This window comes from Tupaia chinensis, unplaced genomic scaffold, assembly GCF_000334495.1.
Source record: "Tupaia chinensis unplaced genomic scaffold, TupChi_1.0 Scaffold000048_1, whole genome shotgun sequence".
NCBI classification, from domain to species: domain Eukaryota; kingdom Metazoa; phylum Chordata; class Mammalia; order Scandentia; family Tupaiidae; genus Tupaia; species Tupaia belangeri.
In genome coordinates, this window is record NW_006159506.1 from 1,674,432 (window position 1) to 1,692,209 (window position 17,778).

General features: G+C 42.4%; 1 pseudogene; it reads left to right on the forward strand.

Annotated features, from left to right (window-relative positions):
• Nucleotides 1-10,662: 10,662 nt before the first annotated feature.
• Nucleotides 10,663-11,349, forward strand: LOC102475286 (eukaryotic translation initiation factor 4H pseudogene; annotated as a pseudogene).
• The last annotated feature ends 6,429 nt before the right edge of the window (nucleotides 11,350-17,778 follow it).

The window sequence follows — 17,778 nt, forward strand, 5'->3', positions numbered from 1 at the left end:
CTTTCTGTCTTTATGTTCTCGGACTCCAAAATTTCTGGGTCTGCTAGATCTTTTCCTATTGCCCTCCAGGTCCCTCAGGCCCTTTTCATTATTTTCCATCTTTTTTTCTTTCTCTCTCTTCTCCAGATAATTTCTCTTTTTCTGTCTTAAAGGTTAATAACTTTTTTTTTTTTTAATTTGCTCTTATGGGAGAGGGAGAGGGAAATCCAGAAAGTTCCATGGGGCATGGTCACACTGTAAGCCCTTCTCTATTTTTTTCCACCTTTCAAGGTTTGGAGCATGCACGAGTAGGCATCTAGTTTGTTTTTTAAGCCACTGAGTCTGGGACTTGAACCTTGTCGTCTGCCATGTGGAAACTTGCTGCTTAACCACCAGGCCATGTGCTGGCCCAATCTCTTTCTTCAGTAGTTTCCAATCTGCTGTTAAACCCATGCATTGGATTCTTTACTTCCAATATTTAAATTTTCAATTATAAATTTCCATTAGGGTATTTTTTTTTCTAGTTTCACTTTTTCTACTGTATTTCTTATCTTTTTCTTTATCATCAGCACTTTCCTTTCAATCCTATAGTACAGTTCTAACAGCTGCTTTAAATTCCTTGCCTGCTAACTCCTATTTCTGGATCATCTTGAGGTCGGTCTCCACACATTACCTTTTCTCTTGAGTGTGGGTAAGATTTTCTTATCTCCCCATTGAGTCCTTTGGGATGGTATCCTTGATCATTGTTGTAGAGACTTTGCATTCTATAATGTCACTGAAAAATGCTGATTTTCCGTGTTATCAGACAGGTAACTAACTGGGCTAGATTCAAGCTGCAAACTGTTAGCCCTGTGATGGGGGCAAGTGAAATGTCAGTTCAGTTCTTTGATCCTTAGCTGGGCTAATCAAAACCTACCCTGAGCAGGTGCAGTTTAGGGCTACTGTGAGGTAGGCAGAGTGTGTTTGTCATATTCCAGGCTCACTTTGCTTCTCTCTCTGTGTTTTTTTTAAGAGGTTTTTACCTTAGGATGCATGTACTTGTTGGAGAGAGAGAGAGAGAGAGAGAGAGAGAGAGAGAGAGAGAGAGAGGGAGAGAGAGAGATACAGAGATAGAAAGTGAGAAATCACCACCTAGGGGGTGGCCATGCTGTAATCCCTTTGCCTTCATCCTTCTCCTGGGATCTTGGCCACGTATGCACACATACCACCAGGTCCAGGACTCAAGCTGTGGTCAACCATGTGGGAGTCCAGTCACATAACTGCTATGCCACCTGCTGGGCCCAGTTTTTTTTTTTTTCCTGGGATTATCCCCTTACTTTCCTGCTGCAGGGTCAACCCAGTCTCTTCTATTTTACCCTGAGCAGGTGCAGTTTAGGGCTACTGTGAGGTAGGCAGAGTGTGTTTGTCATATTCCAGGCTCACTTTGCTTCTCTCTCTGTGTTTTTTTTAAGAGGTTTTTACCTTAGGATGCATGTACTTGTTGGAGAGAGAGAGAGAGAGAGAGAGAGAGAGGGAGAGAGAGAGATACAGAGATAGAAAGTGAGAAATCACCACCTAGGGGGTGGCCATGCTGTAATCCCTTTGCCTTCATCCTTCTCCTGGGATCTTGGCCACGTATGCACACATACCACCAGGTCCAGGACTCAAGCTGTGGTCAACCATGTGGGAGTCCAGTCACATAACTGCTATGCCACCTGCTGGGCCCAGTTTTTTTTTTTTTTCCTGGGATTATCCCCTTACTTTCCTGCTGCAGGGTCAACCCAGTCTCTTCTATTTTGTTCTTCAAGCTAGTAAGGCTGCATATTTTTTAAAGTTTGTTTATTTCATTTCTCTATAAGAGAGAGAGAGATATATCCCTGATGATCCCCACAAAACAATCCACCCCCCCTCAGCTTCATCCAGTCCCAGATTGTGAGCATTCATGAGTCCTATGTACTCAGGGAGGTCTTGGGGTATGAACCCATGTGCATCAGCCTTGAAGAGTGCCTCCTCACCACTGTGCCACTGACTGGCCCCGAGTTTTATATCTGAATTTTAGCTGCTGTGTATGATATAGACTATGGCATGTCCTCAGGCTAAGAGCTACACAAGCAAAACATTCACCCAGTCTTGCTTTCTTTATCCAAGAGTCACCCACCTTACAGGATCTATCTGATTTTTCTCTCTCTTTGGTAGCTTCAGAAAATTGCTTTTTTTACATTTTGTCCAGAGTTCATATTTCTTTAACTTTTATTTTAAGAAGTTTTTGTCTCAAGACACATGTGCTCACCAGGGAGAGAGAAAGAGACAGACACAGTGAAAGGGAAAGGGAGAAATCACCCCCTAGGAGGGATGGGCCATGCTGCATCACTTCTCTTCCATTCTCCTCCCGAGATCTTGGGCATGCACACATTACATGCCTGGTGTGATTTTCAAGGCATTGAGTCCAGGACTTGAATGCCATCTGCTGGTCCTGTAGGTTGTATTTCTTAACTGGGGGTGGAATTGTCTGGTAGGAGTTACTGGGCTATTACCAGAAATGGAACCCTCTCAGTCACTGAGGTTAGATATTCTAATACACCCTTATAGATGCCATCCAAAACGAGACACAAAACAATTCTATCCACACAGACAATGCCTCTGTGATCCTACCCCACTGAATCTCCCTCTCTACCACTCTCTGATTCTGTAACCACAGATTCTTTTCATCTGAACCTGGATTTCATATAAATGGAGTCCTATCACATGCAGTCTTTTGTACCCCCTACTTTATTTTTTGGTCTCATCTCTATCAAGATAGCACCCAACAGGGTCTTCACATTATAATCCATACCTAGCCTTCACATCCCACACTTGCACAGAGAGGCCCTGGAATGCAAACTAGGGACCTTCCCATATGGATCCCTCTGCATTACTGCCCAGTTTCTTTTATTCAGCACGACTCCTTTGAGACTCATCCAGGTTGTCGTGTATATCTGTAGTGCTTTCCATTTTATTGTTGAATAGTGCTCCATCATATGAAAAGACTATGACTTGTGTATCCATTTTCCTATAAAGGGACACCAGAACTATCAATAGTTTTGGTCTTTAGTTATCCCGCATAAAGTTGATATGACTATTCTTGCAGAAGTCAATCTTTATTTGTGCACATATGCTATCAGTTCTCTTTTGTATGCATATAGGAGAGGAATCTCTGGAAGTCAAGCCATTATCCAAAATGGTTTACCATGTTATGTCACCACCAGAAATGTAGGAGAGTTCCAGATGCTCCACATCCTTATTAATATTTGGGGTCGTCATCGTTTTTCATTTTAACCATTCAAGTGAGAGCCAAATGGCACTTAAATGATTTTAAATCACACTTTGCTGATGACTGATGATGTAGAAAATTACTTTGAATGCTTATTGGTTACTTGTATATCTTCTCACGGAATGGCAAACTTTTGACAATATTTACTACATTTTAAAACGTAGTAATCTGTAGTAAGTCTTTACGTACCCTGGATATACATCCTTGGTCAGCTATGTGCCACAGAATTTCCTCTAAGTCTATGAGATGTCTATTCATTTTCTTAATGGTGTCTTTGTATAAGAAGACATTTTAATATTTGTCTTTTTTTTTTCCTATAGGATGTGTGCACTTGCTGAAGAGAGATAGGAGAGAGAGAGAGAAAGACAGAGAGATTAAGGAATGACCCCACAAGAGTGATGGCCATGCCATAATCGCTTCTCCTTCATTCTTGTCTTAGAATATTGAGGCATGCACACACACATGCTCATGTGTTTCTTCAAGTCATGAGATGAGACCTTGAACCACATATTCAGCCATGTCGGATCCAGCTGCCTTAATCTTCGTGTCACTTACATTTTTTTAAGTCCAATTTATTCTTTCTTACTTTTATTCTTTTTTTTTTTTCTATCTTGGTGAAGAAGGTTTCGCCTACTAAAGATTTATTTTTAATCACACACTAGTGAATATTGGTAGATTTCTGAAGCATTTTTCATTTCCTTGAAGCTTTGAATCTTCACATTTCCCTTTCTCGCAGTGAAAAATGGTTCCATAACCCTACTGCATAAGCCTAACCCTAACCCTCATCCTAACACCTCAACCTAACCATAACACCTAACCCTAATTGTTACGCTAACCAAAACCGTAAATCTAATCTGAAAACTAACCCTAACACTCACCCCTAACTCTAGCCCTAAGCCTAAATCTAACCATAACACTCACCCTACTGTAATCCTAACCGTAACCCTAACCCTTGATGCTAAACCTAACACTTAAGCCTGACCATAGTCATAACCCAAACAATAACCCAAACCCCAACCCTAACACTAACACTCACCCCTAACCCTAACCCTCAGTCTAACCCTAACTGTAACCATACTGTAACCCTAACCCTAACCCTGACCCCATTGCCCAACCCTAACCCTAACCCCTAAACCTAAACGTAACCCTTCACCCAAACTTAAGCCTAGCCCAGACCCTGACCCTAACCCTAACCCTCACCCTAACCCTCGCCCTAAACCCAAAATTAACCCGAACACTAACCCTCCTGTAACCATAACCCAAACCCTAACCCTAGCCCTCCCCACTAAAGCTAACCCTAACTCCTGATTGTAACCATAACACTAACCAAAACCATAACCCAAACCCAAACCCTAAGCCTAATCCTCACCCCTTACCCCAATTGACGTCAGCACACCTCAGTGAGACCACTGCACACATCACTGAGACCCAAAGTATAAATCTTTGACCCACAACACACCCCACTAACACCCTAACTTCACTTGGACTCACAACAAAATTTATTGTTACACTGCAACCCCACTTTAAGCCACAGCACAGTCCACTTTAAACAAAAGCACAGCCCACTGTGACCCACAGCACACCTCAGTGAGATCAGTGCACACATTACTGAGACCCAAAGAAAAATCTGCAATCCACAATGCACTCCACTCAGACGCTAACCTCACTAGGACACAAAGCAAAATTCATTGACTTACACAGCATATCCCACTTTAAACCTAAGCTCATCACACTTTGAACAACAGCACAGCCCACTGCAACCACAGCACACCTCAGTGAGACCACTGCACACATCACTGAGACCTGAAGTACAATTCTGTGACCCATAACACACCCCACTCACACCTTTACCTCAATAGGACCCAGAGCAAAATTCATTGAGTTACACTGCATACCCCACTTTAAGCCACAGCACACCGCACTTTAATCAACATCACAGCCCATTGGGACCATAGCACACCTCAGTGAAACCACTGCACACATCACTGAGACCCAAAGAATGAATCTGCGACCCACAACACACCCCACTCATACCCCTAACCTCACTAGGCTAACCCACAGCAAAATTCGTTGAGTTACAGAGCACAGCCCACTTTAAGCCACAGCACAACTGATTTTAAGCAACAGCACAGCCCACTGCAATGACAGCACACCTCACTGAGAACACTGCACAAATCACTGACACCCAAATTACAAATCCACGACCCACAACACACCCTACTCACACCCTAACTTCACTAGGAACCACAGCAAAATTCATTGAGTTACACTGCACACCATACTTTAGGGCACAACACAGCCCACTTTAAACAAGAGCACAGCCCACTGCGACCCATAGCACACCACAGAGAGACAACGGCACACATCACTGAGATGTAAAGAACAAATCTGCAACCCACAGCTATCCTGCCAAGACACGGCAGGCTGAGCCCTGATCTTGTAGATGTGCTTGCTAATTCTGTCAAATTGTGCAGAAGAGACCTCTCTTCAGCTCTTGCTTCAAAGACAACAACACTTTTGGATCAATGGTAATAATGCCAAATTAACGTAAAAGTCCTTCACCATATATTTCTGATGAGTGATTAGTCCATAAAGTGGCAAAACAATCTCCAGGTAAAAGCACTTTATTTATATTGGGTGATAGACAAAGTTTGGAATAAGCCAACTTGGCATGGGCCAAATGAGTGACAGAGATTAGTATTTGCCAAGACAGCATTGCAGTTCACAGAGCTGGCTTTCAGCATGATAATGCAGTGATACCTTCCCCAGGAGCACCGCTTCGTACAATGCCTCTTACAAAAGGGTCTTTCAGAAATATAGCTGAGAGGAAACAGGCTACCGTAGAGTGGCCCTAGCTTAGGTGGCTCTATTGTCACAGAAGCCATCTGATTTCTCTGCTTCATTGTACTTGTTGGATCTTAAGTAAAGAGAAACATTTAACAGCCAGAAATGGTAAGAAGAACCCCCCCCAAAATGATCTAGTTTGCTTTATCTTCTCAGGTTGTCTGTGGCTAGCAGTCTGCAGATGAAGAATTTTAATGATCAGAACCTAGAAATATGTGTTGTGCTATTTTGAATCTGTTTCATTAAAATGCAAGACGAGGTACAGAGAGAAAGTACTTGTTTAAAATAGCACACAACATTGACCATCTTTTCAAAGTTGCTCAGAATTACTGTTTAACCACTCAGTGAATTTTTGGTCTGAATACAAGAAGATGTGATGATGTTTTTGCTTATTTTTCTTATTCCTTTTTTACAGATTAAAAAAAACCACAATACACAATGTCCATGTACATGTTCATTGTGTTCTGTTGCAAGAAATTAGCTAATATTTTTGGAATGTTTAATCTTTTCTGCTCAAGGTTTTTGTTTTTCATTCTTTTACAAAAAAGGATTGTTCTTTAAAAAAGTATTAACTTGTGTGTGTGTGACAGTGTGTGCATAGACAAGAGAGGGGTGGGGAAGAGAGAGAGAGAGAGAGAGAGAGAGAGAGAGAGAGAGAGAGAGAGAGAAAGAGAGGAGAATGTTTAACAGGGTCTCATCACACAATGATTTCCTTTCTTCAGCCATCTGGCTCCACAAGATCCTGGCTCCCACATACACCTGGTGAATTTCTGGACCAATCCAGGAATCTGAACCCATAGTCAACCCTATGGCTTCCAACCTTGCAGGACACTGGTGTTACCATCGTACCACAGCAGCTAAGTTTAGAAAGGATTGTTCCTAACGTCCTATCTTTCGTCCTCAAGTGTCATAATTTCAACTGATGGATAGATGACTATTTTCCTATGTTGATAAAACAGGATGCAGAAGGATTCTCAGGATTTTTTTATGTAACACAGTAAGTGTCAATAGATTTTTCAAAATGAAGAACAGATATTTTACTATGATCAGATATATTATGAATACTAGCAGTTGGCAACTCAAATTCTGTGCTGAAAAGTTATATTTCAAGACAACTTTTTTCACAAAGGGAGTTTTTTCGTGGCTTATAGTTAAGTCAAGGTCCTTGTTCCTAGTTTCATGGTCTCTACAGTGTATGTGCACATGCATATATGTATTCGTGTGGGTGTGTGCACAAAGGACCTCAAAAAGTCCATGAAAAATGAAATTAAAGTACAAGTTTATTGTGGTGGTCGCTCCTGTTCTCGTTGCTCCTCCCCAAGTCGCCACCGTTTTGTCCCGTCTGTGAGTGCCTCGCGCCAGTCTGAGGAGAGAGGCAGTCTGTTCCTTGTTTCATTTGGGGGGGTCGAGGCGAAAAAAAAATTTAAATTCATGCATAGTTTTTCACAATGCACATTTCTATGAACTTAGTGAAGACATTTGTGCTTGTGTGCGTGTGTGTGTATATACATATATTGAATTGTCAGGAAAGTCATGACATGGTTTTTGCATAGAAAAACAGAAAACACACATGTATGAATGAAATTTGCATTATGGCTTATCATCTAGGTATTTTTTTTTCACATCAGTGATACAGGTTTAGTGAGGGTCACTAAGAGTGTCATTGGAGGTCAGTTTTGGGGCACAGCGCAATGCAATGTTCCATAATGCTGAATCCACCTGGCAGGTGCTGGATTTATGTTCTGTGCATGCCAGATGTGTGTGCATGCCCATGGTCATGACTGGCTAAAGCTGGGGGTGATCTGCGGCATGAAGACCCCATTGGGATTGCTGGTCTCTCCTCTCTCTTTCCTCATCTCCCCCTCTTATAGAAGAAATGCGTAAGACTGATTTTTTAAAAATGTCATTGAACATATTAGGTACAACAGAGCTGACATAGTGAGGATAAATTCTTCATTCCATATCCAGTGTTCTTCTGCTACCTTTGCTAGAGGCAAAACCTGGTATGTAAGAGAGACTGTTTAAGTGAACATACTCAGAATTATTAAAATAAAGATAAATGCTATGTTTGCTCTATTCCCAGATGCTCTGTGTTACAGTCTCCCCAGCATTTCAAGCCCATATCCCTGTAGGAAATAGATGAGGAAGACTGGGTAATCAATTGGGGAATTTAATGTGTGCAGGGAGACTTTACAACTGTAGGTTCTAACCTGGTTCACTGTCAGGAGAATGATTTTGTGGCATATATTAAAAAAAAAAAAAAAGAGGAGGGGCAAATGTGTAAGTATCCATATCTGTGTAGGACAGAGACTAAGAACAGGTATGTAGAAGAATTGTATGATTACTAGTTGGGTTGGGGGCGAGTGAGACAGAGGAGAGAAGTGTCAGAGTGGATACGTTATAATGGGGAGGCTGACTTTTCTTCCTGTTTTTCATTACTTCATTCTTGGCTCCTAAGTGGCTGAAGTCATTCCTCCATGAATTCTAATATTTAGTCTAGAGAGACATCTAGGGAGACGAGCAGAGAAAACTGTGACCAAATCGATTACTGAAAGGGAACTCTTCCAGTAAGTGGCATTTGTGTATTCTGAGAAGGTCAGTAGAGGGTGCAAGATTTCAAGAATACGAGGCTGGCTCAGTTCTCTCTCTCTTTAATTGCCAGAGGTCATGTATACTAACTATAGAGAGACAGAGAGGCAGAGAAAGAGAGAGACAGAAAGGGAGAAAGCACCCTGCAGTGGGATATAGTCATGCCACAATTTCTCCTTCATTACTCTGCCCTGTTAGGATTTAGGGCAGGCAAACATATGCATCCAACATGTTTTTCAAGCTGCCAAGGCTGGGATCCGAACCACAAGGGCCATTTGTGATCTGACTGGCTTAAACATTAGGTTATGGGGCTGGCCCAAGGCTCAGTTATTTTTCTCAACTATATATATATATAGTTGAAACCAGGGTGGTACTGCAGCTGGGCACAGCTGGCTCAGTTCCTGCAATCTACCATGGAATCTGGTGCTTCCCAGCCGATCACCCAGTCAACTCTACCCTCCTACCTCTTCAATGGTAATTCCTTCTTCTCTCTGTCAAACACTTGGTTTTCGATTCCAATAACTTGTGCCCACCTTCACTCCTATCAATCAGACTTTATATAACAGCACTGTGTTCAGCTCCCAAAATGAAATCTATTCTTTAGAACAGCTATAAGTGGAACAAGCTCGGGAAGAAAAGTGGATGTCAAACAGTGTTTGTCATACCCTAGTAACAACTATACTTTCCTAAGGAACACATGATCCAGTCGTCACTGGGTATAAATGGAAGATTTCAGTGGAGGAAGTCTAGAATTTTGTAGACAAAATAAGAAGGAATTTCCTTTATATGAAGACTGAGTATCCAGACGTATCCTTGAAAAGGGGAGACCTGATCAATGTAAACCTCTCTGAAACTCTGCCAAATCTTTTGTGGTTGTGTTAACTAAATCCATCCGGTAGGGCCAAAGTGATAGGACTTCTCACCACTAACAATGAGGTTTGGAACTCAGATACTTGAAAATGTGCAAGGTGGCTTTCTGATTTAATTTGAGACCCGAAAGTTTTCCATCCCCCGCCCCCAATCTCTATTGTAAAATAGTTATCAATAAGAATTAAATATTATGTGATGACATGATTGGGCCTATCAAGACATTATTATCATTCCATTCATGCGTGCTCATTTCTATATTGTATAGTGTGTTCTCTGACAGTCAGTCCATGTTTTCATTCGGTCACCATCTGACTCTGTAGGTGACACTGTATCCTGGGCACTAGGTGGCAGCAAACAGCTAAGATAAACAGAGACACAGGGTCAAACCCGTCTGCTGGCACTCCGAAGGGAGAAGATGCACCCATTTCAAAGCATATTCATTAACTGTTGCATCTCCCCATATTTCAAATATCCTTGAAGCTAACATTCCTTACTTTAAAGCTCCAGAGAGCAGAGTTATACACCTAATAGGTCCTAATGGTTTGCCTGTGAAAATCACATTCAGTCTCTTTTAAAACCACTTCTCTGGAGTCAAAATAGATCCAGGAAAGATTACCTTTAAGTCATTGCGGCCAGCCAATCTCTTCTTGTGATAGATAGGGTAATATTTATTTTAAGAGGTATTATTAAAATTCAAATAATTAAAACCAATGGATTTGGGCCAGCGGGTGGCATGGAGTTTAAGGTGGCCAGATCCCTCATGGCCACCTGCATGCGGTTCAAGTCCCGAACTCTGCAGCTTGAAAATCATGTTGGGAACCTATGTGTGTGTGTGCCCAAAATCCTGAGAGGAGAATAGAGAAAGGATTGCAGTGTGGCATCCCCTCCCCTCCCCCATGGGGTATGGGGGGAATTTCTCTTTCTTTCTCTCCTTTCTTTCTCTGATGAGTACACACACCCTACAGGAAAAACTAAAACCAAACCAAAACAATATGATTACTATCAGCCCAGTGCTTGAGTAAAAAATAAGTGCTCAAAATGTATAAACTGTCGCTTGCTCACCCTGGTTCCTCTCGGAGCGGAGACGGCAAATGGCAGACTTTGATAGCTACGACGATCGGGCCTACAACAGCTTCGGCGGCAGCAGAGGGTCCTGCGGCAGTGCTGGTGACCAGGGTTTCCGTTGTCAGAAGGAGTTGCCCACAGAGCCCTCCTACACGGCGTATGTAGGAAATCTACCTTTTAATACGGTTCAGGGCGACACAGACGCTATCTTTAAGGGTCTCAGCATAAGGAGTGTGCGGCTAGTCAGAGACAAAGACACAGACCAATTGAAAGGGTTCTGCTAGGTAGAATTCGATGAGGTGGATGCCCTTAAGGAAGCTTTGACACACGATGGTGCACTGTTGGGTGATCGGTCACTTCGTGCGGACATTGCAGAAGGCAGAAAACAAGATAAAGGTGGCTCTGGCTTCAGGAAAGGTGGACCAGAAGACAGAGGCCTCAGAGATGACCTCCTAGGAGGCAGGGGAGGCAGTCGCCCAGGTGGCCGGCAAACAGGCCCTCCCATGGGCAGTCGTTTCTGGGATGGCCCTCCTCTTCGTGGCTCCAACATGGACTTCAGGGAACCAACAGGAGAGGAGCGAGCACAGAGACCACGACTCCAGCTTAAACCTCGAACAGTTGCAACGCCCCTCAATCAAGTAGCCAGTCCCCACTCTGCTATCTTCGGGGGAGCCAGGCCCAGAGAGGAAGTCGTTCAGAAAAAACAGGAATGAGCCTGCGGTGGGAGGGAATGGGGTATGGGAGTTAGCGTGGACCGCAGCCTGGGAGCACCTGGCCCGCAGTCCTGCAGTCACCATTCCTGCACCTGACATCGCCCTCCTCCTCACAGCGGAAACTCAGCTTGTGAATGCATGGCAGCTGTTAGCAAGTGGTTTTTAGTCCATTCTCAGCCTCACAGTATCTTTCTAGTGCCTGTTTTGTGCTTTTTCTTTTTCTTTCTTTTTTTTCCTACCACCCCTTCCTTTTCCTTCTGTCCTTTTTCCTTCTTGCTCCTTGTTTTCCTGACAGCACTTGGGTCTCCCGGAGGAACCATGTGGGATTGTGTGGGTTGAGGTGCTGCTTCATTCTCGTCCTCGGCTCTTTTCACTTCAGCCACCGTGGCTCGACTCCAGGCATTCTTTTGATTTTCTTGGTGCTTCTCTTCTGACTTGCATGTTGAGTTCTGTATTGCGGTGGCTTCCAAGGGAAGAAAAAAAAAAAAAGAACAAAAGTCACTGACACATAGAGTAGCATCTTTCTTGTACACAGCTGCGACATGCATAATTTGAGGCACCTTGTTTTCAAAACAAGGATAAACTATCTGTTGATCCTTGCAGATTTCTTCCCATTCCTCTATCTAGGTAGAGCTGTCTCCATTCCCCACACCCCAGAATAGGCTCGTGTTTCAGACAGGAAGGCAGCAGGAAGAGGAATGTGGCAGGTTGGTGGCGCCCACATGGCAGATACATGGAATGCTCTGGAGGCCCCTGGCGTCCATGCGTTTGGGGATCGCTTTCCAAATGGGCTCCAAATGCATTCACTCCTGGGGCCAAGTATGGTGGAGGCTCCTCTCTGGCAGGGGCAGCAGACTGCCAGCTCGTTCCTTTCTTGCTGGGCTAGGTGCTGGGGGTTGGAGGGGCGGTGGTGCTGGAGCTGTGCAGGGCTAGCTTTAGAGCATAGACCTTGCTTTCCCCAGTCCCCTGTGTGTGTCCTGCATCTCTGCCTTGTGCTTCTCTGTTCCCTAGTGTAAGTGAAAACAAGATACTGTGCTTCCCACTGCCCCTCAGATTCATAGTGAATCGGGCCTGGGATCTGGCATTTTATTCAATTTCACTTGATCAACTGAAAATGTATACTATGCGGAGTTTGCAGGACCCTCAGCATAACTGCAGATGACTAAAGAATTCTAGGTTTGCCGCCTCGTCTTGGGGACAGAGCTCTTTGCTCCCATGTACGGTGTTTATTTAGCACTTACCTGGGAGTAAGGGGTTAGGCAGTAAGTAACTTTTGAACTCGAACACCTCTGTGTAAGCAAATGGAAAATTCTGTAGCAGCAGAGCCCCAGCCTGTCCTTTTGGAGCAGTTTGGGGTCAGCCAGCAGCTCGACTGAGGGAGAGACCCTCGCCGGGATGCCTGGTGCCGGGCAGTGTGTGTCGGTTGCTAGCTGCCATCCTTGGCTTCTCTTGCTCTGTCTTCGTCACGAGGTCTCAGCAGTTTACAGAACTCTCCTCCCTTCCCTCCTTCCACCTGCCATCTTCTCTGCTTCTGGAATAAGAACCATTTGTGTAACACCAATACTTAACTTAAGAAAGACATGCATTATGTGGCTGTAAACAAACCTGATGCTTTCAGATGACCTACTTACATCTTCAATGTGGGAAAGATAAAGAACAACGCAAATTCATCTAAACTTCTGGGCAGTCCAGTTGACTTTTAAATGTAAGAATGGAATTCCAAACACTTAACACATTCAGCTCTATGACAGAAAGGAAATCTATGGATATGGTATTTTGTGAATGATCTTTTAAATAAAAGAAAACCTTACATAATAAAAAAAATGTACTGTCCAACATTCATATTGGCTAAGAATATTAATTTCTTATGAAAGACTTTTTGCTGGGAACCAGCAGTTAGCGTAATGGCTATGTCGCTGGACTCCCACGTAGTCGACCGCGGTTCGCATCCCGGACCCGGTGGCTTAAAACTCACGCCGGGCGTGTGTGCGTGCGTGCCCAAGATCCCGAGAGGAGAATGGAGGAGAGGAGATTGCAGCGTGACCATCCCCCCTGGGGGGTGATTTCTCGCTTTCTGTCTCTATGTCTCTCTCTGTCTGTCTGGCAAGCGCACGCGCCCTACAGTGAAAATCTCTCAAAAAAAAAAAAAGACTTTTTGCTTATCAATGTAGTTTTAAACATTAAACAAGGAATAAAATCCATTAAAGTTGACAATAAAAATAAAAGGATATCATACTTTATAGATGCAGAGGGCTTTCTAATTTTAATATTTTCCTACAGATCCTTTCTGTAATATCTCTTATTGAATGATTTGTTCTGCTTTATTCTAGCTCCTAATAAATCCAAACTTACCTTGGAAAAGGCAACATCTATAAAGTTTATTTATACTACTGAACAGCTAAGCATCAATAAGATAAGTCATAAATAAAGAAGAAAGGGAACAAAGAAATAAATGATAAAATAAGAATCAATAAAAAGTGTTGTAAAACATAACTTTTTTTTTTAAGAGGTTTTTGCTACAGGGCACGTGCGCTCACCAGAGACAGAGAGACAGAAAGTGAGAAATCACTCCCCAGTGGGGATGGCCACACCGCAATCCCTTCTCCTCCATTCTTCTCTTGGGATCATGGGCATGCACACACACATGCCCGGTGTGAGTTTAAGCCACCAGGTCCGAGGCTCAAACCACGGTCGACTACATGGGAGTCCAGTGACATAGCCATTATGCTAACTGCTGGTCCCCTAAAACATAACTTTTGATGTATTTCTAATTGGCAATTTCTGTACTCCTTGGACTTCATATGAAAATAAATGATACTAACTTGAAATCCTAAATTGGAATGAACAGAAATTGCAATTGTGGAAGCTAGTCCCCTCCCCCAGGTTTTTTCACAGGGTGTATGCACTCTCCAGAGAGACACAGAGAGAGAGACAGTGAGAGGAAAAGTGAGAAATCACCCTCCAGAGAGGTTGGCTATTTCACCATCCCTTCTTCTCCTTTTCTTCCTGAAATTTTGGGCATGATTTCCAAGTCTGTGGGTCTGGGACTAGATCTGCAGTCAGCAATGAGGAAGTCCAGTGCCTTAACCACCACGCTACCTGCTGGTCCTTGAAAACCAGTTTTTCAGGGAAATTCAGTGTTTTTTTTTTTTTTTTTTTTTTTTTTTTTAAGAACATTTGTGTTTGGAGTGAATCCCTTACATGCTATCACCAAATAAAGTTATAACAAGCAAGAATCTGAAGTTTTTGTCATTTCATTTTGAGCTTTTTGATTTTAGGCTTGAAGAATTTCTAGATTTCTGCCAAGCCCAAAGAGTTTTTTTGTGGTAAAGTCATTAACCTGTTAACTAGATGTCACCAAAGGTCTTCGAAAAGGTACAAGTGGAGAAAAAAGTAGTAATCATACTTTGCATGAACAGCTAAAATGTTTTAGCCTTCTAGAGCCATCAAATAAAAATGACCAGACCATGGACCTTACAGCAGGACACTAACACTCTCTTTGGAACTTTTATTTCCTTATGCTCAGACTACATGTATACTGCCAAGGTTCTATAAGATCTAACAGAATGTAACAAAGTAAGGTTCTTCCTTTTTAAAAAAAATTTGTATTTAATTTTACTTGCTATGATTATTTATTTTAAAACCTTGATCAGAGAGAGACAGAGAGAAAGAGTGAGATAGCAAGCCATCAGGTCTGGATCTTGAACCGTGGCGGCCATGTGGGAGTCCATCACCTTAACCAACATGCCATCTGCCAACCCCCCAGAAAAGGGTTCTTACTTGTGAATTTATTCACATAAAAATTATAGAAAGGTATAAAAAGTTATTATTTTCACTTGTGTGTATATATATATATATATATATATATATATATATATTTGTAAGATTTATTTACTTACTTTTATTCACTTTACGTACTTTTGTTATTATTATTTTTAATTTGCCATAAGGCACGTACACTCACCAGAGAGAGAGAGAGAGAGACAGGGAGGGAAAGTGAGAAAGCAAGTCACCAGGTTCAGGATTTGAATCACAGTCATTCATATGGGAATCCAGTGCCTTAACCACTATCAGATCTGCTGGCCCCTTCACTTACATATTTAATGAATTGTTTTTTAAGGAGTCCATTTATCTAAAGTTAGAATTAACCGCCAAACAAGTAATATAGGATTTCAGAATAAACAAAACAAATTCAAAATGACTTCTTTAAATTCTTTTAAAATTTTGAGTATTTCTTTACTTAATCTTAATTTTTTTTATTATTTTATTTAATTTTATTTATTCATTCAATATATTTTTTTAATTTGACCTGAGAGAGACACACAGAGAGAGAGGGAAAGTGAGAAAGCAAGCCACCAGGTCCAGTACTCGAACTACAGTCAGTCAGCCATGTGGAAGTGTCCAGCACCTTAGCTATTATGCCACTGGCTGGTCCCCTAATATTGAATTTTTTTAAAAAGACATAGCAAGGGAACAGCAGTTGGCCTAATGGCTATGTCACTGGACTCCCATGTAGTCAACTGTGGTTCGAGTCCCGGACCCAGTGGCTTAAACTCATGCCAGGTGTGTGTGCATGAGTACCCAAGATCCCAAGAGGAGAATGGAGGAGAAGGGATTGTGTCGTGGCCATCCTCTCTGGAGGGTGATTTCTTGCTTTCTGTCTCTGTCTCTCTCTGTCTTTCTGGTGAGCTCATGTGCCCTATAGCAAAAAACCTCTCCAAAAAAATTTAAAAAGACATAGGAGAGTATGTCTCTTTTGCTGTCTCTACTCTTGGTCTCACTTCTCATTCCCTGGGAGAGAAGGATTATCCTTACCTCTCAATGACTTCATTCTGATATAATCTAAGGGAGTCTGTTCTCGTCTCAGAAAAAGCAAGTTCGCCCACAAAGCCATAAAACATCAAAATGGTGGTAATTCTTTGTGCTGATATCTATTTTAGTATGTTTTAAAAGTACTTTTTTTTTTAAAGTACTTTCACAGGGGCCTAGATTTTTGTGTGTCTATGTCCTTTTCTATTCACCATAATATGCATACTTGGGAGACACCCAGTGCATTTGCACCAAACACGAAGGACCCACTCCCATGTCTCGGTTGTGCTGGATGAAAAGTCACATGAAAGTGAGGGTATAAACATATTCAGGAGGGGTTGCTGAAACTGCCCGGAGAGGTAATCATTTCCACTTCTAATCAGTCAATTCAGTTAAACACTACATTAGTGTCCATTTAATTGACTTCTGAATTTGGAGTTTACAAGCAAAATAGCCAAAGAGTATGCTAATAATGGCTTTTGATTTGGGTGAGTCTATTTTTCTTTTCTATTATGGAAAAAATAGAAAGCAAAACAAAAGCCAGCACCACTAGAGGTCACTCCAGTTATTAGCAACAGAGAGGTTAGACTAGTCTATTGGTCTTACACGAAAAACTTGGGAGTCCTTATAAATTACCATCGGCACAAACAGAATAAAAATGAACGTAAACACCCGTAAACAGTCATTTCAAATAGAAGGTGGGCTCTCTCCCCCTTCCTCGGTATCACCTTCTTCCAAATCACTTCTTTTGACTCTAGCTGGGAATTGCTTCGCCAATAATAAGAGCCAACAGCAGTCATGGTTGTGGTATCGGTTGTGTGTTCATTAAGTTCTGGGCAGTAATTGAAGGATCTTTGCATTGTTAGCACAGCAAGCCTGGGAAGCCTGTATTGTCACCATCACCATTTCACAGAAGATGAAATCGAGGCTCAGGGAATTCACACAGCAAATTAGAGGCAGAGCTGAGATTCCAACCCAGAGACCACATTTTTCACACTCAACTGATGCTACCAGGATCAATGGAGGACATCTGATGCTTCTACCTTCCACTTTAACAACAAGCATACATGTCTTAGCAGGAGACACGCTTACGGCAGCAGGAAGCATTTTGGTGTCCCTCAGATCATGTTGTATTTTACACCTCAGGCAACTGGTCTATGTACGGCAGTATTAGGTGTGTGCATTTGGGAGGGGAGAAGGTATAGGGAAGGTATGAAAAGTGAATGTAGGAAGTCAGAGGTGGGATGTGCTATTTAGTACTGTCAAATCGCCAGACCAGCACACTCAAGCCCATCACTTCATAGTGATTTACCAAAAAGAACAAACAGACCATCTGAACCCTGTCATTAAAAAGACACCACTGGGGGCTGGCAGTGGTGGTTAAGGGCGCTGGACTCCTGGACTCCTACATGGCTGACCGCAGTTCCAAGTCCTGGACCTGGTGGCTTGCTCTCTCTCACTTCCCCTCTCTTTCTCTCTCTTTCTATGTCTATCCCTCTCTGGTCAAATAAAAATAAATAAAGTTAAATAAAATAAAATTTTATATATATATATATATATATATTTAAAGACACCATGGAGGGCCGGCAGGTGGGGTAGTGGTTAAGGCAGTGGATTCCC